This window comes from Triticum dicoccoides, chromosome 7B, assembly GCF_002162155.2.
Source record: "Triticum dicoccoides isolate Atlit2015 ecotype Zavitan chromosome 7B, WEW_v2.0, whole genome shotgun sequence".
Taxonomy (NCBI): domain Eukaryota; kingdom Viridiplantae; phylum Streptophyta; class Magnoliopsida; order Poales; family Poaceae; genus Triticum; species Triticum dicoccoides.
In genome coordinates this window covers 190,588,028-190,614,889 of record NC_041393.1, presented here as the reverse complement: position 1 = coordinate 190,614,889, position 26,862 = coordinate 190,588,028, and the positions used below count along the sequence as shown (strand labels likewise).

Below are 26,862 nucleotides of genomic sequence, written 5' to 3'. Positions count from 1 at the left end.
TGTATCGCCCACACTCACTTGGCGATGGTTCAAAATGCCATCGCGGAAAGGGTTTAAAAACCGTTTGTATAGCAGCAACGCATACCGGTGGCGGTTGATGTAGTCGAACTTCTTCTTGTTCCGTCCGATCAAGTACCGAACGTACGACACCTCCGAGTTCTACACACGTTCAGCTCGATGACGTCCCTCGGACTCTTGATCCAGCAAAGTGTCGAGGGAGAGTTCCGTCATCATGATGGCGTGGTGACGGTGATAGTTAAGTGATCTGCGTAGGGCTTCGCCTAAGCACTACATGAATATGATCGGAGGCGTAAACTATGGAGGGGGGCGCTGCGCACGACTAACAATGTTTGATGTGTGTTGTAGGAACCCCCTCCCCACATATATAAAGGAGGGAGGGGGAGAGAGGCAACCCTGGGCGCGCTCAAGTAGGAGGAATCCTACTTGGGCTCCTAGTCCAAGTCAGCCTCCCCCCTTTCCTTTTAGCGGAAGGGGGAGAAGGGAAGAGAGGGGGGAGAAGGAAAGAGGGGGCCGCCGCCCCCTCCTCCTAATCCAATTCGGCCTCCTTCCTTGGGGGGGCGCCACCCCTATGTGGGCTGGTGTGCTTCCTCCTAAGGCCCATATGGCCCATATCTTCCCCAAGGGGTTCTGGTAACCCCCCCGGTACTCTGATATGAAACCGATACACTCCGGAACACTTCCGGTGTGCGAATATGTCGGTGTACAAAAAGAGGGGTACACTTTTCGTACCCCTATAACTGTGCATGGGCAGTCCGAGCCACGGACGCCACCGCATCGCGCAAGGCAAGGGAGGTGAGCCAAGGTAAGGCCGAAGCTCGAAAGGAGCAGAACGACGCCAAGACCAAGACCACAAAGAGCAAAGGGGACGAAGCGGACCCTCCCGGCAAGATCGTTGCCGGGGGGCGGTTTTAGCAAACCCGACAAGACCCTTGCCGTGGCAGCTCGCCCCACACCTACGGAGCGAATCACCCTTGAGTCAACTGCCCCCGTGGGGCAAGGATTCGGGAGACATCCCCGCGGTGGCATGCAGATCTTTGTGAAGACATTCAAGATCAGGTTCACACTATAGAAGATGACGACCCTTGGCGGGATCCCAGCCAAGGAGGACCACAAGACCCCCGGCAAGAGCCTTGCCGGGGATGACAGCAGGCGCCATGGCAAGACCCTTGCCGGGGCTACGGCGAGGCCCTTGCCAAGGACACCCGTAGGGCCACCATCAGGCCCATGCCAATCCCAACCTCTACCACCGCTCGCATGCAGCTGCCGACCCAACCAGTTGGGCAGGCACCTGCGTGGCGGCAAGCGGATCTTCGTGGAGACCCACCGCTGCGCCACCTCAGCTACCTGCCTGCCTACATGGCACCACGGGCACCACTGGCCAGGGCGCGTGTCGACGCGAAAGGGATCGGCGATGGACAAGACTGGGCTCTCCCCCGTCCCCGATAAAGCAGTGACACCTAAGCACGACGCATTAAATGCACCTTGTCATATAATGCGAGGGATAAACTCGTATCACTGTGCCCTTTCCACCTCTTGTGTGCCACTGTGGCAACCCCTTTCCCTATAAAAGGAGGCCCAAGGCGACCAGGAGGGGGATTCGGCTTTTTGGAGCTCCTCACGCACCATTGCTAGCTGAAGAACACAGATAAACAAACCATCAAGGCAGGAGTAGGGTTTTACGCATCCTCGCGGCCCGAACCTGGATAAAAGAACCCGTGTGCTATATGTTCGATCCGCCCTTCTCACAACCCCGCGCCCCGCAACCGTAGTAGGGATTCTCGTGATCCCATAGGTTTCGTCCTCGCACCGACATCTTTGGCGCGCCAGGTAGGGGGAGCAGTTGTGAGAATCGGCTCTAGCAGTTAGTTAGACGCTTCTTCATCGTCATGGCGCCCAAGAAGAAGATGACGGTGGCAGTTGGCCTATCGGGAGCCGGACATTCCGTCTCGACGCGGGCGAGCAGCGGACCGGCCGCAGAAAGGACATGGGGCGCCGTTCGCGAACACCAACACCGTCCCAGCAGCCGAAGTTTGGCAGGCGGCGATGTTCGTGCACCTGGTAACGGGCCGCACGCCGCCAAATCCAAAGACGAAGCCAGGCCCTCCGCGGGTGGCGCGGGGCCTTCCAGGATTGCTGCCACCCCGCCAGAAGGCGACGCAAGGGCTTCCAAGACTCCCACGCTGACACCAACGGCGCGTTCCTCTCAAGCGGCGCACGACAAACAGCGTAATCATGCCGAGGACCCCGGGCATCGCCGTGAAAAGAGCCCCGAGCGCCACTCCCGGGATTTAGAAGACCTGTTCGCCCGCCGAGGCGCGGGTGAAGATGGCATGCGACCGCGGGGTCATGATAGAACTCCTTCTGGCATGGTCAGAAGTCGAAGCGTGTCACGATCCGTGCAGGTTTCGCTGCCACCAACGCCAACAGAAGCCGTGGCGCGCGCGCAGTTGCTCCTCGATTTCCCTCCCACTACGGGGAAACTCGATGAATGGAGAGCACCTCAAGTACGTGATCCAGATGCACTTCCCCGGGGAGGTGTCAACCAACAATACAGCAGAGTACGAAGGGTTGCTTGCCGGTCTTAGGATCGCGGCGGACCTCGGAATCAAGAAACTCATCGTCAGGGGGGACTCGCAGCTTGTAGTCAAGCAAGTTAACAAGGATTACCAGAGCCCGTTGATGAAGGCCTACGTTGATGAAGTGAGAAAGCTGGAAGAGCGTTTCGACGGTATACAGGCTGAACACGTTCCCCGAGCGGAGAACGATATCGCTGATTACTTGTCCAAACGCGCTGCCCTCAAGCTACCTGTGGAACCAGGTACCTTTGTGCTTCTGCTAACTCATTCATCCGTTGATCCATCAACAGAGCAGAATAAGAGGAGGAAATCAGGGCCCGGCAAGTACTTTCCCGCCGAGCTCCCCGGAGCCGCCGGCAAGGATGTTGCCGAGGATACTGAGCCCGCCACGGGACGACTGGCTCCGGCAGAGCGTCAAGCTCTCGCCGTCGAGACAGCCGCTCCTATAGCGGAGGAAATGCCTTTAGCCCTCACCGTCGAGCCCCAGGCTCCAACATGGGCACAGCATACCGTCCGATTCTTCCAAATAGGGGAACTTCCTGAGGAGCAAGAAGAAGCGGAGAAAGTAGCCCGTCGCTCTACCATGTACCAGTTCGTCGATGATGTCCTGTACAGAAAGAGGCCGAACGGTGTGAAATTGAAGTGTATCCCTCGAGAGGAAGGACTGGAGCTGTTGGCGGAGATACACGGAGGCATATGTGGATCCCACATTGGGTCAAGGGCCCTTGCCAGCAAGGCATTCCGGCAAGGCTTCTTCTGGCCCACCACCCTCTAGGATGCGACGACACTAGTCACCAGGTGTGAAGCGTGTCAGTTCCATTCAAAGAAGCTCCATCAGCCAGCCCAAGCCCTTCAAACCATTCCTCTCTCCTGGCCCTTCTTGGTCTGGGGGCTCAACATACTGGGCCCTTTCCCCCGCGCTGTCGGGGGCTTTGAGTACTTGTACGTTGCAATCGACAAGTTCACAAAGTGGCCAGAGGTGGAGGCAGTGAGAAAAGTCATAGCTCAGTCAGCCGTTAAGTTCTTCAAGGGACTAGTGTGCCGTTTTGGCGTACCTAACAGGGTTATCACCGACAATGGCACCCAGTTCACAAGCCGCACCTTCATGCAATATACCCAAGACCTCGGCAGCAAAGTCTGTTTTGCTTCTGTTGCTCACCCGCGAAGCAATGGTCAAGCTGAGAGGGAAAATGCTGAAGTACTGCAAGGCTTGGGGACCAAGACCTTTGACAGGCTGGACAAGAGTGGAAGGCACTGGATTGATGAGTTGCCGAAGGTTCTTTGGTCGATCAGGATGGCACCAAATCGAGCCACCGGCCAGACACCTTTTGCCCTGGTATACGGGGCGGAAGCAGTTCTCCCCACTGAACTCATATACGGGTCACCTCGAGTGCTCGCTTATGACGAGCTTGAGCAAGAGCAACTGCGGCAAGATGACGCAGTGCTCCTTGAGGAAGATCGTCTTCGGGCGGCTGTAAGAGCAGCACGCTAGCAGCAAGCCTTGCGCCGCTACCATAGCCGCAAGGTTCATGCCCGGAGCCTTGAGGAAGGCGACCTTGTCCTTCGGCGCGTTCAATCGGCCAAGAATTCCAACAAGTTGACGCCAAAGTGGGAAGGCCCTTATCGGGTAATACGAGTCACCAGGCCCGACACAGTCTGCTTGGAGACCGAAGATGCTGTTCCGGTGAGTAACTCCTGGAACCTTGAGCATCTTCGCAAGTTTTACCCGTAAGGCGCGGCTTGTCGGGCCCCCCGGCAAGTCACCTTTTGTACAAGCATTGCCGATGATGCATGTAACCCTTTGTACAAAGCCAAGCCCAGACCCTGAGCATAAATAAATGAAGCGCTGGCGCCCTAAGTTATAGCATGCATGCTAGGTCAAGTCTCGTCCTTGGTTAGGGTTGATAGTGCTTAAGCGGCGACTAACCCCTAGCTTAGAGGTCGAGTGTGCGTCTCTTTGCTGTTCTTTTGTCTTCTTTGGTTCGCAGGACTCACAGATATCCTTGCCGGATACTTGAGGACGAAAAAGAAAAGAGGGACAGACCGACATCTAGACCCCGGCAAGCCAGTATTGCCGGGGGCTGCAAGTACAAAGATTCACCCACGGCAAACCAGAGTTGTCGGGGGCTACAATGTTAGATAAGTTCTTCATCCCTTATCATGCATTCCCTCATGGACTAAGGTATGTGAAACCTCGTTTTTTCCAAAGCTACCGTTCTCCCCTAAAAACTATAGGCCCTAGGGCTCGTTCCTGGGGCCAGGTTTAGTCATAGTCGCGGCGGCAAAAGGATGAAACGAAGAGCCTGAACCCACCTCATCCCTGCCTCCGCCAAAAGCGTGAGAAGGGTCGAGCAAAATGGGAAGACGGCAGGGCCTGTTGCCGGGTAAGGAAATGTTTATCTTGAGGATATCAAGGATTTACTCCTTGTCGTGGGTTCTACCCGCAAACAAATGACCCGACAAGCATCCCTTTTTCATTAAAAACATTCCACTCAGGTACAGCCCATAGGGAATGAAAAACATGAATGATGGGATTACAAGTTCTAAATTCAGCTAAAGCCTAAAGGCTTACAAACTAAAAAGAGATAAGGTGCCCGTAACCCCTTTCTTGTCCCTCTCCTCAGGAGGCAAGTCAGGAGGCGAAAAGGGCAAAAGGGAGCGCCTAGGGGATCTACGGGTGGCAGGAGGCACCAAGAGAACATCTCGGTGACCGTCCGAAGGCTGGATGGTGATGGCGGCGCCGGAAGCAGAGCTCGAAGACGAGGCAGCAGGACGTCAGCACGCGTCGAAGGCGTCGGTGCCCGCATACTCCGATTTGACGGCCTTGCCGCCCGCCCTCTTCCTCTTCCGCAGCCTCCCAACGCCAGCCGCCCAAGGGGACGACCCCGAGAAGTTCAGGAAGCCGGCGACACGGATGATGGGATCGCCGGTGCCGCACGGAGCGGCGCCCGACACCTAGTCGGACCCGTCATCCTGCCGCCCGCTACCCTTGTCGTCGCTGCCGCTGTCCTCCTCGTCACTCCCGCCCGAGGAGGAGTCTTCGCTATCAGAAGAGCTCTCCACGCAGCACCTTGCCCGAGTCCCGAAGCACCCAAAGACCTTGACGGAGAGGAGGCCGCCCTCCATCAGCTTGAAATGGAGGGTGAGCCCCGCCGTCAAGCGGTGGATATGAGCGAACATCTTCCACCCTCGGCCCAGATACATCACGTGACGGGCTGGGAAGTCGACGCGAACTCGCGTACCATTGATCCAACAGCCCCTCATGTGCAACCGCAAGGACTCCGGCAGATCCAGCTCCATCTCGCTCGCGAATGGAGTCGGGAGACGAAGACGACGGCGAGGCAACCGGCGCAGTCTGACGAAGAACTCGCAAGGGTCATCCCCAACATGGCCCACCATGGGGGGAGGAACTACTGGCGAAGGAGAGACCAGCGCGCCACCCCGTTCTCCTCTTCCCTGAGCACCTCGGCCTCGCCCATGGCCTCGCCCGCGGCCTCGCCCCCTCCCCCTTCCCCTCGCGGCTGGCTCTGCCACCGCGGGTAAAGGGGAAGGGAGGGCGCGTTGTCGAGCGGCAACCCTCGCCGCCACCGTTGAAGAGCTAGGATTCCCTCTCTCCATGGCGGATGGAGGGAGGGGGGAGCAGAAGCTGAAGGAAAGAAAAGATGGAAGAGTGCGGGACACCATTTCCTCCCCCCCCCCGGCTCTTTATAAAGAGCCGGGATGGGGGCTCGGCCACCCAACTCAGCCAATCAAGACGCGGAAGGCGTATGGAACTGGGACCAACTCGCTGCCCCGGCCCGCGACGGCCCGGTTCCCCGCCTCCATCGTTCGCCACCCTGAGCGTGTGAGAACCACGTGGCAGGCATGCGGGACCGAGGCGACGGGTGAGGTGACCTCTCCCCACCCCGTGATCGTGGGGGGTGGACGCCTTAAAGACCACGCCCCGGCCCCGTTCAGTGAATGGGCCGAGCCTCCACGCCTTCCTCCGTTTATGGGGAAGGCATGAACCGCCCCCTTTTACTACGACGTGACGCATGCGCGCAGAGCTCAGCCCCACGCATGCCGCCCATGTTACACACGCCTCCCTACGCCGAGCCACGCGCGGGAGGCATGGGAAGCACAACGCGCGAAGAAACTTACCACGGTAAAAACTACCCCGCCTGCCCGCGCACCATTTTTTGGGCTTAGCCCAACGACGCGATTACGCTTACGTGTGGCCCAGGGCCGGGGGCTCCTGTCGGTGTACAAAAAGAGGGGTACACTTTTTGTACCCCTATAACTATGCACGGGCAGTCCGAGCCACGGACGCCACCGCACCGAGCAAGGCAAGGGAGGTGAGCCAAGGTAAGGCCGAAGCTCGAAAGGAGCAGAACGACGCCAAGACCAAGACCACAAAGAGCAAAGGGGACGAAACGGACCCCCCGGGCAAGATCCTTGCTGGGGGGCAGTTTTAGCAAGCCCAACAAGACCCTTGCCGTGGCAGCTCGCCCCACACCTACGGAGCGAATCACCCTTGAGTCCACTGCTCTCGTGGGGCAAGGATTCGGGAGACATCCCCGTGGTGGCATGCAGATCTTTGTGAAGACATTCAAGATCAGATACACACTATAGAAGATGACGACCCTTGGCGGGATCCCAACCAAGGAGGACCACAAGACCCCCGGCAAGAGCCTTGCCGGGGATGACAGCAGGCGCCACGGCAAGACCCTTGCCGGGGCCCCGGCAAGACCCTTGCCGGGGCTACGGCGAGGCCCTTGCCAAGGACACCCGTAGGGCCACCATCAGGCCCACGCCAATCCCAACCTCTACCACCGCTCGCATGCAGCTGCCGACCCAACCAGTTGGGCAGGCACCTGCGTGGCGGCAAGCGGATCTTCGTGGAGACCCACCGCTGCATCACCTCAGCTACCTGCCTGCCTACATGGCACCACGGGCACCGCTGGCCAGGGCGCGTGTCGACGCGAAAGGGATCGGCGACGGACAAGACTGGGCTCTCCCCCGTCCCCGATAAAGCAGGGACACCTAAGCACAACGCATTAAATGCGCCTTGTCATGTAATGCGAGGGATAAACTCGTATCACTGTGCCCTTTCCACCTCCTGTGTGCCACTGTGGCAACCCCTTTCCCTATAAAAGGAGGCCCAAGGTGACCAGGAGGGGGATTCGGCTTTTTGGAGCTCCTCATGCCCCATTGCTAGCTGAAGAACACAGATAAACAAACCATCAAGGCAGGAGTAGGGTTTTACGCATCCTCACGGCCCGAACCTGGATAAAAGAACCCGTGTGCTATCTATTCGATCCGCCCTTCTCACAACCCCGCGCCCCGCAACCGTAGTAGGGATTCTCGTGATCCCATAGGTGTCGTCCTCGCACCGACAGAATACTATCATCCAATATATCAATCTGTACCTCTCGACCATCTCGAGACTCCTCGTCATGTCCGTGATCTCATCTGGGACTCCAAAAAACATTCGGTCACCAAATCACATAACTCATATAATACAAATCGGCATCGAACGTTAAGTGTGTGGGACCCTACTAGTTCGAGAACTATGTAGACATGACCGAGACTCCTCTCCGGTCAATAACCAATTGCGGAATCTGGATGCAAATATCGGCTGCCACATATTCTTCAAAGATCTTTATCAGTCGAACTGTTATGACAACATATGTTATTCCCTTTGTCATCGGTATGTTACTTTCCTGAGATTCGATCATCGGTATCTCCATACCTAGTTCAATCTCGTTACTGGCAAGTCTCTTTATTCATTTCGTAATGCACCATCCCGCAACTAACTCGTTAGTCACATTGCTTGCAAGGCTTATTATGATGTGCATTACCGAGAGGGCCCAGAGATACCTCTCTGATACTCGGAGTGACAAATCCTAATCTCGAGCTATGCCAACCCAACAAAACGCCTTCGGAGATACCTATAGAGCATCTTTATAATCACCTAGTTACATTGTGACGTTTGATAGCACACAAGGCATTCCTCCGGTATCCGGGAGTTGCATAATCTCATAGTCAAAGGAATATGTATAAGTCATGAATAAAGCAATAGCAATAAAACTTAACAATCATTATGCTAAGCTAATAGATGGGTCTTGTCCATCACATCATTCTCCTAATGATGTAATCCCGTTCATCAAATGACAACACATGTCTATGGGTAGGAAACTTAACCATCTTTGATTAATGAGCTAGTCTAGTAGAGGCTTACTGGGGACACTATGTTTTGTCCATGTATCCACACATGTATCAAGTTTCTGGTCAATACAGTTCTAGCATGAATAGTGGACATTTATCATGATATAAGGAAATATAAATAACAACTTTATTATTGCCTCTAGGGCATATTTACTTCAGCGGAGCACCCCGTGCAGTGTGCTGCAGGGGAGGGGAGGCACCTGAAGCCTCATGGTATCCTCAGGGTCGGTGAAGGCCCACATTGGGCGAGAATGGCGCTGGATGAAGGAAATATGCCCTAGAGGCAATAATAAAGTTGTTATTTTATATTTCCTTATTCATGATAAAGGTTTATTATTCATGCTAGAATTGTATTGATCGGAAACTTAAATACATGTGTGAATACATAAATCAATACTGTGTCCCTAGTAAGCCTCTACTAGACTAGATCGTTGATCAAAGATGGTTAAGGTTTCCTAACCATGGACATATGTTGTTGATAACCCACAAGTGTAGGGGATCGCAATAACTTTCGAGGGTAAAGTATTCAACCCAAATTTATTGATTCAGCACAAGGGGAGCCAAAGAATATTCTTAAGTATTAGCAGTTGAGTTGTCAATTCAACCACACCTGGATAACTTAGTATCTGCAGCAAAGTATTTAGTAGCAAGGTAGTATGATAATAAAGGTAACAGTGGAAAAAGTAAAGATAATAGTTTTGTAGTAGCAGTAGCAACGGAAAAGTAAATAAGCGAAACACAATATGTGAAAAGCTCGTAGGCATTGGATCAGTGATGGATAATTATGTCGGATGCGATTCCTCATGTAATAGCTATAACATAGGGTGACATAGAACTAGCTCCAGTTCATCAATGTAATGTAGGCATGTATTCCGAATATAGTCATACGTGCTTATGGAAAAGAACTTGCATTGCATCTTTTGTCCTACCCTCCCGTGGCAGCGGGGTCCTAGTGGAAACTAAGCGATATTAAGGCCTCCTTTTAATATAGAATCGTAACGAAGCATTAGCACATAGTGAATACATGAACTCCTCAAAATACGGTCATCACCGAGAAGTATCCCGATTATTATCACCTTGGGGTTGTCGGATCATAACACATAATAGGTGACTATAGACTTGCAAGATAGGATCAAGAACACACATATATTCATGAAAACATAATAGGTTCAGATCTGAAATCATGGCACTCGGGCCCTAGTGATAAGCATTAAGCATAGCAAAGTCATAGCAACATCAATCTCAGAACATAGTGGATACTAGGGATCAAACCCTAACAAAACTAACCTGATTACATGGTAAATCTCATCCAACCCATCACTGTCCAGCAAGCCTATGATGGAATTACTCAGGCACGGCGGTGAGCATCATGAAATTGGTGATGGAGGATGGTTGATGATGACGACGGCGACGAATCCCCCTCTCTGAAGCCCCGAATTGACTCCAGATCAGCCCTCCCGAGAGAGATTAGGGCTTGGCGGCGGCTCCATATCGTAAAACGTGATGAAACTTTCTCTCTTATTTTTATCTCCACAAAACAGAATATATGGAGTTGGAGTTGAGGTCGGTGGAGCCTCAGGGGGCCCACGAGACAGGGGGCGCCCAGAGGGGGAGGGCGTGCCCCCACCCTCGTGGACAGGGTGTGGCCCCCCTGGTCTTGATTCCTTCGCTAGTATTTTTTATATTTTCCAAAACTTGTCTCCGTGGATTTTCAGGTCATTTTGAGAACTTTTGTTTTCTACACATAAAACAACATCATGGCAGTTCTGCTGAAAACAGCGTCAGTCCGGGTTAGTTTCATTCAAATCATGCAAGTTAGAGTCCAAAACAAGGGCAAAAGTGTTTGGAAAAGTAGATACGTTGGAGACGTGTCAACTCCCACAAACATAAACCTTTGCTTATCCTCAAGCAATTTAGTTGATAAACTGAAAGTGATAAAGAAAAACTTTTACAAACTCTATTTGCTCTCGTTGTTGTAAACATGCAAAGCCAGCATTCAGGTTTCAGCAAATATTATGAACTAACCATACTCACAATAACATCTAGGTCTCACAATTACTCATATCAATGGCATAATCAGCTAGCGAGCATAATAATAAAACTCGGACGACAACACTTTCTCAAAACAATCACAATATGATATAACAAAATGGTATCTCACTAGCCCTTTCTGAGACCGCAAAACGTAAATGCAGAGCACCTTTAAAGATCAAGGACTGGCTAAACATTGTAATTCATGGTAAAAGAAATCCAGTCAAGTCATGCCCAATATAAACCAATAATAATGAATGCAAATGACAGTGTGCTCTCCAGCGGGTGCTTTTAATAAGAGGGATGATGACTCAGCATAAAAGTAAATAGATAGGCCCTTCGCAGAGGGAAGCAGGGATTTGTAGAGGTGCCAGAGCTCGATTTTAAAATAGAGATTGAATAACATTTTCGGCGGCATACTTTCACTGTCAACGCAACAACTATGAGATGGTTGTATCTTCCATACTACATGCATTATAGGCAGTTCCCAAACAGAATGGTAAAAGTTTATACTCCCCCACCACCAACAAGCATCAATCCATGGCTTGCTCGAAACAACGAGTGCCTCCAACTAACAACAGCCCTAGGGAGTTTTGTTTAATTATTTTGATTTGCTTTGATCTTTTGGATCATGGGACTAGGCATCCTGGTTACCGGCCCTTTCTCGTGAATGAGGAGCGGAGTCCACTCCTCTTGAGAATAACCCACCTAGCATGGAAGATACAGGCAACCCTAGTTGAAACATGAGCTGCTCGAGCATACAAAACAGAATTTCATTTGAAGGTTTGGAGTTTGGCACATACAAATTTACTTGGAACGGCAGGTAAATACCGCATATAGGAAGGTATGGTGGACTCATATGGAATAACTTTGGGGTTTAAGGAGTTTGGATGCACAAGCAGTATTCCCGCTTAGTACAGGTGAAGGATAGCAAAAGATTGGGAAGCTACCAACTGAGAGAGCGACAACAGTCATGAACATGCATTAAAATTAATTCACACCGAGTACAAGCATGAGTAGGATATAATCTACCATGAACATAAATATCGTGAAGGCTATGTTGATTTGTTTCATCTACATGCGTGAACATGTGCCAAGTCGAGTCACTCAATTCATTCAAAGGAGGATACCATCCCATCATACCACATCATAATCATTTTAATAGCATGTTGGCACGCAAGGTAAAACCATTATAACTCATAGCTAATCAAGCATGGCACAAGCAACTATAATCTCCAAGGGTCATTGCAAATATGTTTACTTCATAATAAGCTGAACCAGGAACGATGAACTCATCATATTTACAAAAACAAGAGAGGTCGAGTTCATACCAGCTTTTCTCATCTCAATCAGTCCTTCATATATCGTCATTATTGCCTTTCACTTGCACGACCGAACGATGTGTATGATAATAATAGTGCACGTGCATTGGACTAAGCTAGAATCTGCAAGCATTCAACTCAAGAGATAAGACAAGGTAATATGGGCTCTAAGTTAAATAAACAATCATGCATATGAGAGCCACTAATCATTTTCAATATGGTCTTCTACTCTCGACCCCCAAAGAAAAGAAAAGAAAAGAAAACTATTTACATGGGAAAGCTCCCAACAAGTGAGGAGAATAACGAGAAATCTTTTGGGGTTTTCAATTTAACTTCTACTACAAGCATGGAAATTAAACTAACTATTTTTTTGGTTTTTCTTAAGGTTTATCAAACACACAAGAAGAAAGCTAGAAAAAGAAAATTAAACTAACATGGATAATATAATGAAAGAGTATGAGCACCGACAACTAGAATAGTGTGTGTAAATGAATGTAAAGTTGGTGAGAAATACGTATTCCCCCAAGCTTAGGCTTTTGGCCTAAGTTGGTCTACTACCAAGGGTAGCCTGGCTGATATCTGTAGTTGTAACTAGGGTCGTACTGAGATGCAGCAGGAAATGCCTCCTGAGCTGTGGCATGTTGGCGAGCTGCCTCCACTCTCCCCTCGTGTTCAGCTGCTCCCTCCCTGGTAACAACATATCTTCCTTTTGCCTGGTAATCAAAAAGGAAAGGAGCAGGAAGAGTAACATGGACAGAGCTATGTCTGTCAAAGATTAGTCAATATTGGAGGAATTGATCATTCCTCTTAAGAAAATGATGTTTGACCATAGTGTCATAATCTAAATAAGCAGGAGGCAACACCATATCCCCTTCTCGTGGGGCTATACCAAGATAATTAGCCACACAGGTCGCATAAGTTCCTCCAAATAAATCTCCAGCCCTACCATTATTATGCAACCTACGTGCAACTATTGCCCCCAAGTTATAATCTTTATAACCTAACACGGCACTCTTGAGGACACTAAGATCAGGGACACACATATGACATGCTTCGTCTTTATTGTTAATGCATCTACCAATGAAGAGAGCAAAATAATGTATAGCAGGAAAATGGATGCTCCCAATGGTAGCTTGTGCAATATCCCTAGATTCTCCCACAGTAATACTAGCAAGAAAGTCTCTAAATTCAGATTTGTGGGGATCATTAATTTACCCCACTGCGGAAGTTTGCAAGCAGTTGTAAAATCCTCTAAGTCCATGGTATAAGATGTATCATAGATATCAAACAGGACACTCGGAGAATTACGTGAACATTTATATTTAAACCTTCGCACAAATGAATCAGTCAATTGGTAGTACTGAGGACACTTATCTTGTAAGAAGTCCTCTAGATCGGCATTACGCACATATGCGTCAAATTCCTCCTTAAAGCCTGCTTTGACCATAAAATCCTCGGATGGCCACTCACAAGCTCGTACTTCTGTGTCCCTCGGTAATTCATCGTCTTGCTCACGCATAGCAATCATGGGTCCTTTCTTTACTGAGGAACCACCTTGGTACATTCTCCTAGACATATTTCTTTTTTGAAAAATTTCTGAAATTTTAGTAACTTCAAAATAAAAGTGAATAAAACTAAACAAGATTGGTAGCAACTACTCCTACAAGTGCCTAGAGCCTATATCATGCATTAGAATTACTTGGGACCTCATAAATTTGACATGCAAGCTCAAGAACAGGGTCACCTATGCAGCAAAAATTTGCAATGAATAAAGCACTAGAACAAAAACTAATTGGACCAATGGAGGAGTCACATACCAAGCAACAATCTCCCAAAGCAGTTTTGTTAATGGAGCTTTGAGAAAGGAGATCGAAAATCGCAGCAAAATGAGCTAGAACTCGTGCTTGAGCTGATTGGGGTTTTTTTTGGAAGAAGATGGAGTGTGTGGGTGCTGGCATAAATGGAGGGGGGCCACCGTGGGCCCATGAGACGGGGGGGCCAGGGGGTGTTGGCGCGCCCTCCACCCTCATGGCCAGGTGCTTGCCCCTCCTGCAGTGTTTTCAGTGCCTAAAATCCTCAAATAATCCATAAAAAATCATACTAAATTTGCAGGGCATTTGGAGCACTTTTATTTTCTGGATATTTTTTATTGCATGGATAATTCAGAAAACAGAGGGATAATACTATTTTTGCTTTATTTATTTTAAATAACAAAAAGTAAAAAGAGGGTACAGAAGGTTCTAGTTTCATCCATCTCATGATCATCAAAATGAATCCGCTAACAAGGTTGATCAAGTCTTGTTAACAAACTCATTCCGAATAACACGGATCGGGAGAAATTTCGAATAACACTAAGTTACCTCAACAGGGATATGAACATCCCCAATAATAAAAATATCATACTTTTTCTTGACAGTAGGAAGAGGAAATTCAAAACCTCCAATAATGATAGTTGGACTTTTTCCAATAGAATTGATGCTATGAACTTGAGATTGTTTCCTCGGAAAGTGTACCGTATGCTCATTACCATTAACATGAAAAGTGGCATTGCCTTTGTTGCAATCAATAACAGCCCCTGCAGTATTCAAAAAGGGTCTACCAAGCATAATAGATATACTATCGTCCTCGGGGATATCAAGAATAACAAAGTCCGTTAAGATAGTGACATTTGCAACCACAACAGGCACATCCTCACAAATATCGACAGGTATGGCAGTTGATTTATCAGCCATTTGCAAAGATATTTCAGTAGGTGTCAACTTATTCAATTCAAGTCTACGATATAAAGAGAGAGGCATAACACTAACACCAGCTCCAAGATCACATAAAGCAGTTTTAACATAATTTCTTTTAATGGAGCATGGTATGGTTGGTACCTCAGGGTCTCCAAGTTTCTTTGGTATTCCACCTTTAAAAGTATAATTAGCAAGCATGGTGGAAATTTCAGCTTCCGGTGTCTTTCTTTTATTTGTAATGATATCCTTCATATATTTAGCATAAGGATTTACTTTAAGCATATCAGTTAAGCGCATACGTAAGAAAATAGGTCTAATCATTTCAGCAAAGCGCTCAAAATCCTCATCATCCTTTGTCTTGGATGGTTTATGAGGAAAGGGCATGGGTTTCTGAACCCATGGTTCTCTTTCTCTAACGTGTTTCCTAGCAACAAAATCTCTCTTATCATAATGTTGATTCTTTGATTGTGGGTTATCAAGATCAACAACAGGTTCAATCTCTACATCATTATTTTTGCTAGTTTGAGCATCGACATGAACATTATCATTAACATTATCACTAGGTTCATGTTCATCACCTGATTGTGTTTCAGCATCAGAAACAGAAATATCATTGGGATTATCAGGTGTGTCTACAACAGGTTCAGTAGAAGCATGCAAAGTCCTATCATTTTTCTTTTTCTTCTTTTTAGAAAAACTAGGTGCCTCTAAATTATTTCTCTGAGAATCTTGCTCGATTCTCTTGGGGTGGCCTTCAGGATACAAAGGTTCCTGAGTCATTCTACTAGTTCTAGTAGCCACTCTAACAACAAAGTCAGGTTTATTATTTAATTCATCAAGCAAATCATTTTGAGCTTTAAGTACTTGCTCAGCTTGAGTAGCAACCATAGAAGCATATTTGCTAATGAGCTTAAGTTCACCTTTAACTCTAGCCATATAATCACTCAAGCGTCCTATCTCGAAAGCATTATTCTTTAATTCTCTACCAACATAAGCATTAAAACTTTCTTGTCTAGCCATAAAGTCATCAAATTCATCTAAGCATGGGCTATGAAATTTAGTAGAGGGAATTTCAACTTTATCATATCTATAGAGAGAATTTACCTTTACTACCTGTGTCGGGTTATCAAGACAATGTGGTTCTTCAGCAGGCGGTATATTAAGACCATGTATTTCTTCAATAGGAGGTAAATTCTTAACATCTTCAGATTTAATACCTTTTTATTTCATTGATTTCTTTGCCTCTTGCATATCTTCAGGACTGAGAAATAAAACACCTCTCTTCTTCGGAGTGGGTTTAGGAATAGGCTCAGGAGTTGGCTCAATTGGTTCAGGAATTGCCTCAGGAAGAGTCCAATTATTTAGTCAACATATTATTCAATAGTAATTCAGCTTCATTGACTGTTCTTTCCCTAAAAACACAACCAACACAACTATCCAAGTAGTCATTGGAAGCATCGCTTAGTCCATTATAAAAGATATCAAGTATTTCATTTTTCTTAAGAGGATGATCAGGCAAAGCATTAAGTAATCGAAGAAGCCTCCCCCAAGCTTGTGGGAGACTCTCTTCTTTGATTTGCACAAAATTATATATTTCCCGCAAGGCAGCTTGTTTCTTATGAGCAGGGAAATATTTAGCAGAGAAGTAATAAATCATATCCTGGGGACTACACACACAACCAGGATCAAGAGAATTAAACCAAGTCTTAGCATCACCCTTTAATGAGAACGGAAATATCTTAAGGATATAATAATAGCGAGACTTCTCATTATTAGTAAACAGGGTGGCTATATCATTTGACTTGGTAAGATGTGCCACAACAGTTTCCGATTCAAGGCCATAAAAAGGATCAAATTCAACCAAAGTAATAATTTCAGGATCAACATAGAATTCATAATCCTTATCAGTAACACAGATAGGTGAAGTAGCAAAAGCAGGGTCAGGTTTCATTCTAGCATTAAGAGATTGCTGCTTCCATTTAGCTAATAACTTCTTAAGATCATATCTATCTTTGCAAGCAAAGATAGCTCTAGCAGCTTCCTCATCCATAACATAACTCTCAGGAACCACAGGTAATTCATAATCAGGGGGAGAACTTTCATCATCACTATCATCAATAATAGCATCTTCAATAATTTCATTATCTCTAACCCTAGCAAGTTGTTCATCAAGAAATTCACCTAATGGCAAAGTAGTATCACACACAGAAGTAGTTTCATCATAAGTATCATGCATAGCAGAAGTGGCATCATCAATAACATGCAACATATCAGAATTCATAGCAGTAGCAGGTTTAGGTGTCGCAAACTTACTCAAAACAGAAGGAGAATCTAGTGCAGAGCTAGATGGCAATTCCTTACCTCCCCTCGTAGTTGAGGGAAAAATCTTGGTTCTTTCGTCTTTCAAGTTCCTCATAGTGATCAACAGATATAAATCCCAAGTGACTCAAAGAATAGAGCAATGCTCCCCGGCAACGGCGCCAGAAATTAGTCTTGATAACCCACAAGTGTAGGGGATCGCAACAGCTTTCGAGGGTAAAGTATTCAACCCAAATTTATTGATTCGACACAAGGGGAGCCAAATAATATTCTTAAGTATTAGCAGTTGAGTTGTCAATTCAACCACACCTGGATAACTTAGTATCTGCAGCAAAGTATTTAGTAGCAAGGTAGTATGATAATAAAGGTAACAGTGGCAAAAGTAAAGATAATAGTTTTGTAGTAGTTGTAATAGTAGCAACGGAAAAGTAAATAAGCGAAACACAATATGTGAAAAGCTCGTAGGCATTGGATCAGTGATGGATAATTATGTCGGATGCGATTCCTCATGTAATAGCTATAACATAGGGTGACACAGAACTAGCTCCAGTTCATCAATGTAATGTACGCATGTATTCCGAATATAGTCATACGTGCTTATGGAAAAGAACTTGCATTACATCTTTTGTCCTACCCTCCCATGGCAGCGGGGTCCTAGTGGAAACTAAGGGATATTAAGGCCTCCTTTTAATAGAGAACCGGAACAAAGCATTAGCACATAGTGAATACATGAACTCCTCAAACTACGGTCATCACTGAGAAGTATCCCGATTATTGTCACTTCGGGGTTGTCAGATCATAACACATAATAGGTGACTATAGACTTGCAAAATAGGATCAAGAACACACATATATTCATGAAAACATAATAGGTTCAGATCTGAAATCATGGCACTCGGGCCCTAGTGACAAGCATTAAGCATAGCAAAGTCATAGCAACATCAATCTCAGAACATAGTGGATACTAGGGATCAAACCCTAACAAAACTAACTTGATTACATGGTAAATCTCATCCAACCCATCACCGTCCAGCAAGCCTACGATGGAATTACTCACGCACGACGGTGAGCATCATGAACTTGGTGATGGAGGATGGTTGATGATGACGACGGCGACAAATCCCCCTCTCCGGAGCCCTGAACGGACTCCAGATCAGCCCTCCCGAGAGAGATTAGGGCTTGGCGGTGGCTCCGTATCGTAAAACGCGATGAAACTTTCTCTCTTATTTTTTTCTCTGTGAAACGGAATATATGGAGTTGGAGTTGAGGTCGGTGGAGCCTCAGGGGGCCCACGAGACAGGGCGGCGGCCCAGAGCGGGAGGGCGCGCCCCCCACCCTCGGGGACAGGGTGTGGGCCCCCCGGTCTTGATTTCTTCGCCAGTATTTTTTATATTTTCCAAAACTTATCTCCGTGGATTTTCAGGTCATTCCGAGAACTTTTGTTTTCTACACATAAAACAACATCATGGCAGTTCTGCTGAAAACAGCGTCAGTCTGGGTTAGTTTCATTCAAATCATGCAAGTTAGAGTCCAAAACAAGGGCAAAAGTGTTTGGAAAAGTAGATACGTTGGAGACGTATCAGTTGTCATTTGATAACGGGATCACATCATTAGGAGAATGATGTGATGGACAAGACCCATCCATTAGCTTAGCATGTTGATCGTTCAATTTATTGCTATTGCTTTCTTCATGTCAAATACATATTCCTTCGACTATGAGATTATGCAACTCATGGATACCGTATGAATACCTTGTGTGCTATCAAACATCACAATGTAACTGGGTGGTCATAAAGATGCTCTACAGGTATCTCCGAAGGTGTTTGTTGAGTTGGCATAGATCGAGATTAGGATTTGTCACTCGTTGTATCGGAGAGGTATCTCTGAGCCCTCTCAGTAATACACATCATAAGAAGCCTTGCAAGCAAAGTGACTAATGAGTTAGTTGCAGGATGATGTACTACGGAACGAGTAAAGAGACTTTCCGGTAACGAGATTGAACTAGGTATGAAGATACCAATGATCGAATCTCGGAAAAGTAACATACCGATGGACAAAGGGAATTACGTATGTTGTCATAACGGTTCGACCGATAAAGATCTTCGTAGAATATGAAGGAGCCAATATAGGCATTCAGGTTCCGCTATTGGTTATTGACCGGAGAGGTGTCTCTGTCATGTCTACATAGTTCTCGAACCCTTAGGGTCCGCACGCTTAACGTTCGTTGACGATATATTGTTATATGACTTATATGATTTGGTGGCCGAATGTTGTTCTTAGTCCTGGATGAGATCACGGACATGACGAGGAGTCTTGAAATGGTCGAGAGGTAAAGATTGATATATAGGACGATGGTATTCGGACACCGAAAGGGTTTCAGGATGCACCGGATAGCCATCGGTTCACCGGAAGGGGTTTCGGACACCCTCGGTAGGTGTTATGGGCCTAATGGGCCAAGGGGGGGATAGACCAACCCCTAGTGTGCCCCTTGTTTGGATAGTAGGCCCTAAGGGAAGGAAAGGAGGGAGGGCTAGCTCCTCCTGCCTTTCCCTCTCATGGGAGAAAGGAAAGGGGGGGCCACCCTCCCCTGCCTTTCCCCCGCACCTATATAAGGCAGGGGGCGCGGCTTGGGAGGGACTCCAAGTAGGATTCCTCCTACTTGGGTGCCTCCTTTGGCTGCTCCTCCCTCTCTCCCACCTATATATACTAGTAGACTACTCGTGCGTTGCTACGGGCTACAATACAATGCATATAAATGAATTAAACAAATGATTTAAGTTGTCTTCAAGGTCGAAGCTCATTTCTCCCTTGTATATTTGGGCATGTTTGGACATCAAACAGATGGCCGGTAGGCTCTCCAAAATTCAGCTGTGTGGACAATCGCTGCAACATAGCTAACACTTTATTTGCAATCAACTGCTCTCTTCCCCTAACATCCTTTCTTCCTGTCATTGTAGCCCAATTGTTGAGCTCCCTCCATAGTCACACATTTCCTCACGCCACCAACCCGTCAACCACGTTGGGGGACACCCAAATACAACCGTCCTTATCATCGCCCTCTTGCTAGGAGGGACAAAGAGCGAGGCATAAACATACACATACGTGAGTTAATTCATTATTTCATTAATTGATTACTTAATATGATGTCTTGTATCCTCTACATGGACAAAAAATACAACAGAAATATTATCTTCATTCTACAGAATGAAATTGAAAACTTGTGAACAAAATCACAAATAAGTGTTGAAAAGTAAGAAAACATGAGGATCCTTAAATTGGTGATACAATTTACATGATACTAACTCCTTCCATATACATAGGTCCCCTATCAAAATACTGAGAAAAAAGAGAAGTGATTAATGCCCATCTCATGGGCCTCGCATACTTGGACACACGATGCAAATGAAATCCATATATTAGCTAAATTATAAGGTGTTTCCGATCAAAACAAAACATTTATAAGGGAAGGGGCTACTACAACTTGTACAGTCCTGAGCCACCACGCTGCTAAAACACTCATTGTCTAGTGTATGCAAGTCATCTCTTCCTCTCCCCATCACAAGTGACATGTTCAAACTCCAAAGTCGATGGATTGGATCCTTCAATGCGAAGACACCAAGTTTTGAGCTCCAAGGTGCAACCTTGCAGCCTTCGTGGCCATAGAGGGCAGATATAGTGCACTTTTGAGAACGAGAAACATTCACATGATGCAGTATATTGGCCAAGGTAGCATACTATCAAATTTAGATCCGATTATATTTTTATACCTCTCATAACATAGAGATTGACAAGATATGATGATTATCACTTGAGAATATATACCAGCAACAAAAACATTCACAAAATATAAACACAAATCACTTTTAAAAAGGTAAAACTTTGATACACAACAAAACACTATATGCCTAGATGTAAAAAAATGACAAAAGGAGAATAGGAATGAATATGAGGACATGGAGTATTTGAACCCTAGCTCACATGCTCCTTGATGAACAGTAAAATCCGAAAACACAGTAACAAAATAAAAAAACTATTTTTTTATAAACATTTATGAAAGTTTTAACTTCTTGCAAATGTTTTGATGAAATGACATTCGTGTAGGTCTGGGCAAAAAAATCGACGCTCCAAAAGATTTGTTCTCGGAAGCATTTTGGAGCATCGTTTTTTTCTTTTTGTCCAGACCTCCACCAATGTTATTTCATCACCAAAATTTGCAGGAAGTTAAAACTTTCATCGATGTTTAAATCCAGAATTTTTTAATTCTTTAACTAATTTTTTGGATTTTACTATTCATCAGGGATCTTGTGAACTCGGGATCAAAAGAGCACTTTCGTAAATATGAGTGGAATTAAATAGAGCTAAGAGCTAATAGCTTATGTACATCTGGAGAAGCCAATATTGTAAGTTTAGTGCAAGGAAGTTTCTGCGGAAAATGAAGTTATTTAGTAAAAATGATATGTTTTTACGCCATGCCATCCAACCCCCTAACACTCATTATCATGGCTCATCCATATCTTTCGGTTTCAACAGAATTAAGTTACCGCTAATTAGAAGCTCGCCATCTTCCCTGAACATTGCATTGTAATTTCTAGATTGAAATACCTATGAGTTTGCCATTTCTTATGATAAATGTAAATTCTTAATAATGAATGATAATTTTGTTGATAATTCTGCATTAAGTTTCTAAATCAGAATTTTGCATACATACACAAAATAGTTATGTAAAATTTTGTTAAGTGACAAAACATGGTAAATATGGCAGATGGTAGAACCCGAAGTACATGATTGGAGATAATTCAAGTGTTTATAGCCAACAATTCTGAACATGTACACACACTGTTGAACTGATAGGAAGCAAAACTCACCGGTGGTCTAAGACTTCTCGTCACCACGCACATCTCCTCTTCGCGTGAACGGTCTTCGGCATCACCAAAGCAACAACCTCCAACTCATTGGCATCAAGCTCAACCACCTTGCCCATAACCTTCCCACGGTATGGTACGAGTACGAACCAGTGGCGGAGCCCGAAAATATCTATAAGGGAGGCCAAGTGCTACTAAAATAGGTTGGGGCGGGCCAAAGTGTTGAAAAATAGATTTTTAGCAGTAAATTAGTACTAATTTTGCCACTGTTCAATTACATGCAAAATCATGGTATTAGGGGGGGGGGGGGCGAGGCCCCTGATGTTCCCCCTGTCTCCGCCACTGGGTTCGACCTAGTGAGACCAACTTAGGACTTTGTACAACTAAAATCATTAAGTGGACAGTTGATCAAGCACAAACATAGACATGAAGAGAGAAGAATAAAGATTCTAGTATATTCACATCATTGTACCAATCATCGTCTTTGTATTGTCCGCAATGAACATTTGTTTCACTGGGAAGTGGACCCCCAAATCTATTGGCATGTCTGACATGAACCCTTGCCACAGATGGATTGCAAGCTATACATTTAAGTTTTCAGAAAGGAAATGTCACGAGACCATTGCCCATCAGATCTTCATTGCACCACAGTGAAAACATGAGAAGCATCAAACTCACAATGGACTTGCGTGGTTGGTCCATGCATCCGTGGTGGGCTCCTTCTTGGGTCCTCTGATGATAACATTCCCAAACAACTCCTCTGTGTCCTCCGACATGGTTGGCCACATGCCCCTCTCAAGGTCCAGTATTAAGGTTGGCCTTCGGGCTATGGGTACAAAAATCTATATTAATTGTTAAAATTGCAAATAAATCATAAATATGATTCATGCCTAGACACCTTGCTGGAGAGGACAATCTAACAGAGATGGAAAAGAGGTGTGAATGAGGGATTCTCCTGGCTGTCATTTTCATCGCCAAGGGTGCTTGTATAGGGATGATATGGAGGAAGTACTCGTGCTCACCGCAGGTGACCATCCCCGACCGGACATGAATCATCTCCTCGCAGTGTGATGGAATTGACTATCCCCAACCGGCCATGAATCCTCCTCGCAGGTGATCGTCTGCGGCCAGCCACGGATCATCCTCGAAGTGCGATGGAACTAACCATATACGAATGAATTGAAGTAGCTAGAAAATAAAACTAAATATATTTTTAAAAGAAATAATAATAAGTAAGAATAACGGTGTCAAGGGAGGGAGGTTGGATCTAACATGCAGCAGAGGACTGGTCATTATGTATATACTTTGGTTGTGTTAAACAGTAGAAATATTTAAATGTTTGACCAATTTTTGCCATGTTAAACAGTACATAAATATGACGTATGAGCATGTGCGGCGGACTTCTCACTATGTATATATTTTGGTTGTTCAGCATTGAGAAGATGACACTGATCCAAAATGATTATATCAATTTAGCATCATTTGTTCAGATGATGCGGAAATATTGTGAGTATAGAAATAAGACAAATATGACATATAGTACACTAAATGACGCCTTGAATTTCATAAAAGTCTGTTGGCCAACTAATCAACAACGAAATTCTAAAATCAACCAAGAATTCTACCCTGCACTCAAATCTTCAGTTGACCAAATGATATATATCAAGATGAGAATAATGTACCATGATGCAAAAAAAGATGGAACCAATATGCTACAGGAAGTTACTGAAACAACAAAGCAAACATGAATTATATCACCTAGAGTGGTCATCAACAGTGGCAACAGCTATTCCTTCAGCGCACTTGGCAATATAGCAGGCAATCTAGACACTCCATGATTAGTTTCCAAAACCATAATTTCAATGAGAGAAAAGAAGAATGGAAGCTACAAAATGTATCCATATCTACCTATGGGCAGGCTCACGGGTACTGCAGATTGTGTCAAAAATCATACTCTCTCCCTATATTAATTAGTATGTTATTTCTATAAGCAAATTAGGCAGCGGCAGTGCCTCAATAAGAATAATTATGCCATTAAAAAATAATAAGAAGAATCATTATACAGGACACAATGGCATACATGGCAGCATGAAAATCACGGCTCACAAGATTCAGAGATATACATACCAAGAAAAAGACAAAGAAAAGCTAAATAACCACACCTGCATTAGTGCATCGTCCCGAGCACGACACAGATAGATGAACGCCCTTGAGGTCGAGGCAGAGCAAGAATCCTACCAGGCCAGAGGCGTTCTCCAAATCAGGGCCACATGCGTGCATACTGACACCTCCACAAGCTTGTCCATGCAACCACAGCTTCATTCGCTCTCGCAACTGCTCGGGTCAACGCAGCGTAGGAACATAGTACCACTTGCAACTCTAAGAGCATATCAGATCAGTAGTTAGTTTCATCTTATCGCAAAATTCTAAACTAACAAGTGCCTACACATCTCTCCATCTCCATAAAGAAATCACATCGTAGGAACATACCATCTAGTATGAAACTTCAGACAGGGAAATAGATTGAAATTAAATTCCAATCTGGGTGGCTGCCGCCTCTGAGATATCCACCCTTACAAATGACCAATCTTCTGATTTTTGTTGTTGCAAACTGCACTAAAGAGCTTTTTGAATCGTGTGGTCGATCAAAAGGCCCTGGAAAAAAATCCCACACAATATCAATAGATTGATGTGCAGACGTGAACATAGTTGAAGGGGTGGGGGAAGACGAACCATCGGTAGTCTTCTCTTTGTGATCATTTGCGAGCCACCTTCTTGACCTCATCTTCTGTGAGCATCCCATCAATGTTCATGTTTCACCTGTTAATGTGAGACACCCAAAGGAAAAATTTCATTAGTATGTTAGATTTACTTAAACTAAACATAGCTTAGTCCAAGACGTGGTCAGTAATCTCCGTCTAGACCTCTCTGAGCCAATCCTTGTTAATGCCTTCATCCGGCTCAATGTTCCTCTGCCTCAACTTATCCCGAACAGCTTGTCAGCAAACTCCTTGGAGTTCTCCATGCCTGGGATCTGAGAAGCATGGCCATTAGAAAGTTTAACAATTAAATGGCACTGCAAAAGTAATTAGAAAGTCTAATACATTTGCACAATTACTGTATCATGAAACCTGTAAAAACTCAGTTACTGGACGAGCATACAAACTGAAAATCCTACTGTTTTATACAATCTTCACATTCCATTCATCAAGCAGATAGTAGCAATCATTCTAATAAATGGAATCAAAACTTGGAGACTCCCAATTATGAAAAGCACAAGCGTTGAACAAAATGAGATGGAGGATACATGGCGTAATTTGTTCTGCCCAATTCACCCAAAGTAACCGGTCGGTGATACAATAAGTTGTAGTAGTTAAGAAGCTAACAGATGTATTTAATTAACTGTAAAGAGGAGAGAGCATTTGAACCAGCGGTAGTCTTCTCTTTGTGATCATTTGCGTAGCTACCAGCTAACAGATCTATTTAATTAACTGCAAAGAGGAGGACTGGTATCTATCCTGCACTGTGATTGACCCACAAATACTTGGAGATGGTGCAGCCTTATGGCTGATGCATCTATTCACATAAACAGAGAATACTCAACGTGTGGCCCAGATGAACATCAACGTGTCCTCGCCGGCTACCACCCGCACGCACCTGGCTGCTGCCTGTGCCATGCTCACGCCCACCATTGTCGTGAGCATCGACCACGTGCCCTGCTGCGAGCGGCCTTGTGCTGTCGCCTGCCGCGCCCTCTGGTAGGCCCATAGACTGTCGGTCACTGTCACCGTCGGATATACATGTGGAGCACCAGCAAGGAGGAGGACAGGACTGCAAGAGGAAGAGGAGGCGCCACCGTCGGAGATAGAGGTGGCTAGGGTTAGCCACGGGGCCGCACATGGGGCTAGAACAGCGAGGCGGCTGCATATGTTGGAAATAGGAGATCTCTTCGGAGTCAGTAGCGCCATGGGGGCACCAATCGACGGCGGGGGCGGCCGGTAGTGGATGCCGGCAGCGATGCACGCGCACAAAAGAGAGATATTGGGAAAAGGGAGAGAGGCCAGCGAGCCAGAAATAGAGAGGGATGGCGATCTCAAAGGTCGATGGCGGCGATCTCGGACCTCGGCGGCAGCGATCTTGGACCTCGACCGCAACACGATCACGCTCTGCCCTGCCCTCAGGTTCCGCGAGGCGGCGGCATCCCACGAGTAGGGTGCCTCAGAGGTCGGCGGAGGAGGAAGACGGTGCGGCGGCGGCTCCTCCCGGACCTCGGTGGCGGCGGCTCCTCTTGGATCTCGGCGATGGCGAAGGGCTCTCGCCGCTGGGGCGTCCTGAGGATTGACCTAGGAAATAGATCAAGGGGAACCTCGTCAAACCTGCGTGCGATTCATTTGTGTGGATTTTCGCTGGCTTAATTTCCTAGGTTTTTTTATTGCTGGTTAATTGTTGTAGATTTTTTCTTTGTCGCTTGTCTCGCGCGCAATCGGTGGTTACGACCTGAAGAGCGCGGGGGCTGGTGGAGGACTCGGTACGTGGTTTTTGCGGTTCGTGGCCGGTCAGCGTAAGGTGGGAGGAGGTACCAAAAAAACCGGGTGAGGTGGGACGAAAATAAACCTGAAACGGAGACTACCAACTGAGACATTAGGAGTAGAGATGTGGGAGGGGGTGTCGGTGTCAAAACCGGCGGATCTCGGGTAGGGGGTGCCGAACTATGCGTCTAAGGCCAGTGGTAATAGGAGGCGGGGGACACAATGTTTACCCAGGTTCAGGCCCTCTCTATGGAGGTAAT

The 26,862-nt window shown here is 46.3% G+C and overlaps 1 long non-coding RNA gene across 3 annotated transcripts; it reads right to left on the bottom strand.

The window, feature by feature from the left end:
* Window positions 1–22,500: 22,500 nt before the first annotated feature.
* LOC119335730 lies at window positions 22,501–26,430 on the bottom strand. 3 transcript variants are annotated; one of them, XR_005162002.1, is made up of 6 exons: window positions 24,998–26,430; window positions 24,807–24,893; window positions 24,564–24,728; window positions 24,236–24,452; window positions 23,096–23,233; window positions 22,501–22,899 (listed from the first exon to the last, which is right to left on the bottom strand). It is a non-coding gene; the product is annotated as an uncharacterized LOC119335730 (long non-coding RNA). The 3 variants fall into 3 exon arrangements; XR_005162001.1 differs by having other exon boundaries at window positions 23,096–24,452; window positions 24,998–25,107; window positions 25,731–26,430; XR_005162000.1 differs by having other exon boundaries at window positions 23,096–24,452.
* Between the last annotated feature and the right edge of the window lie 432 nt (window positions 26,431–26,862).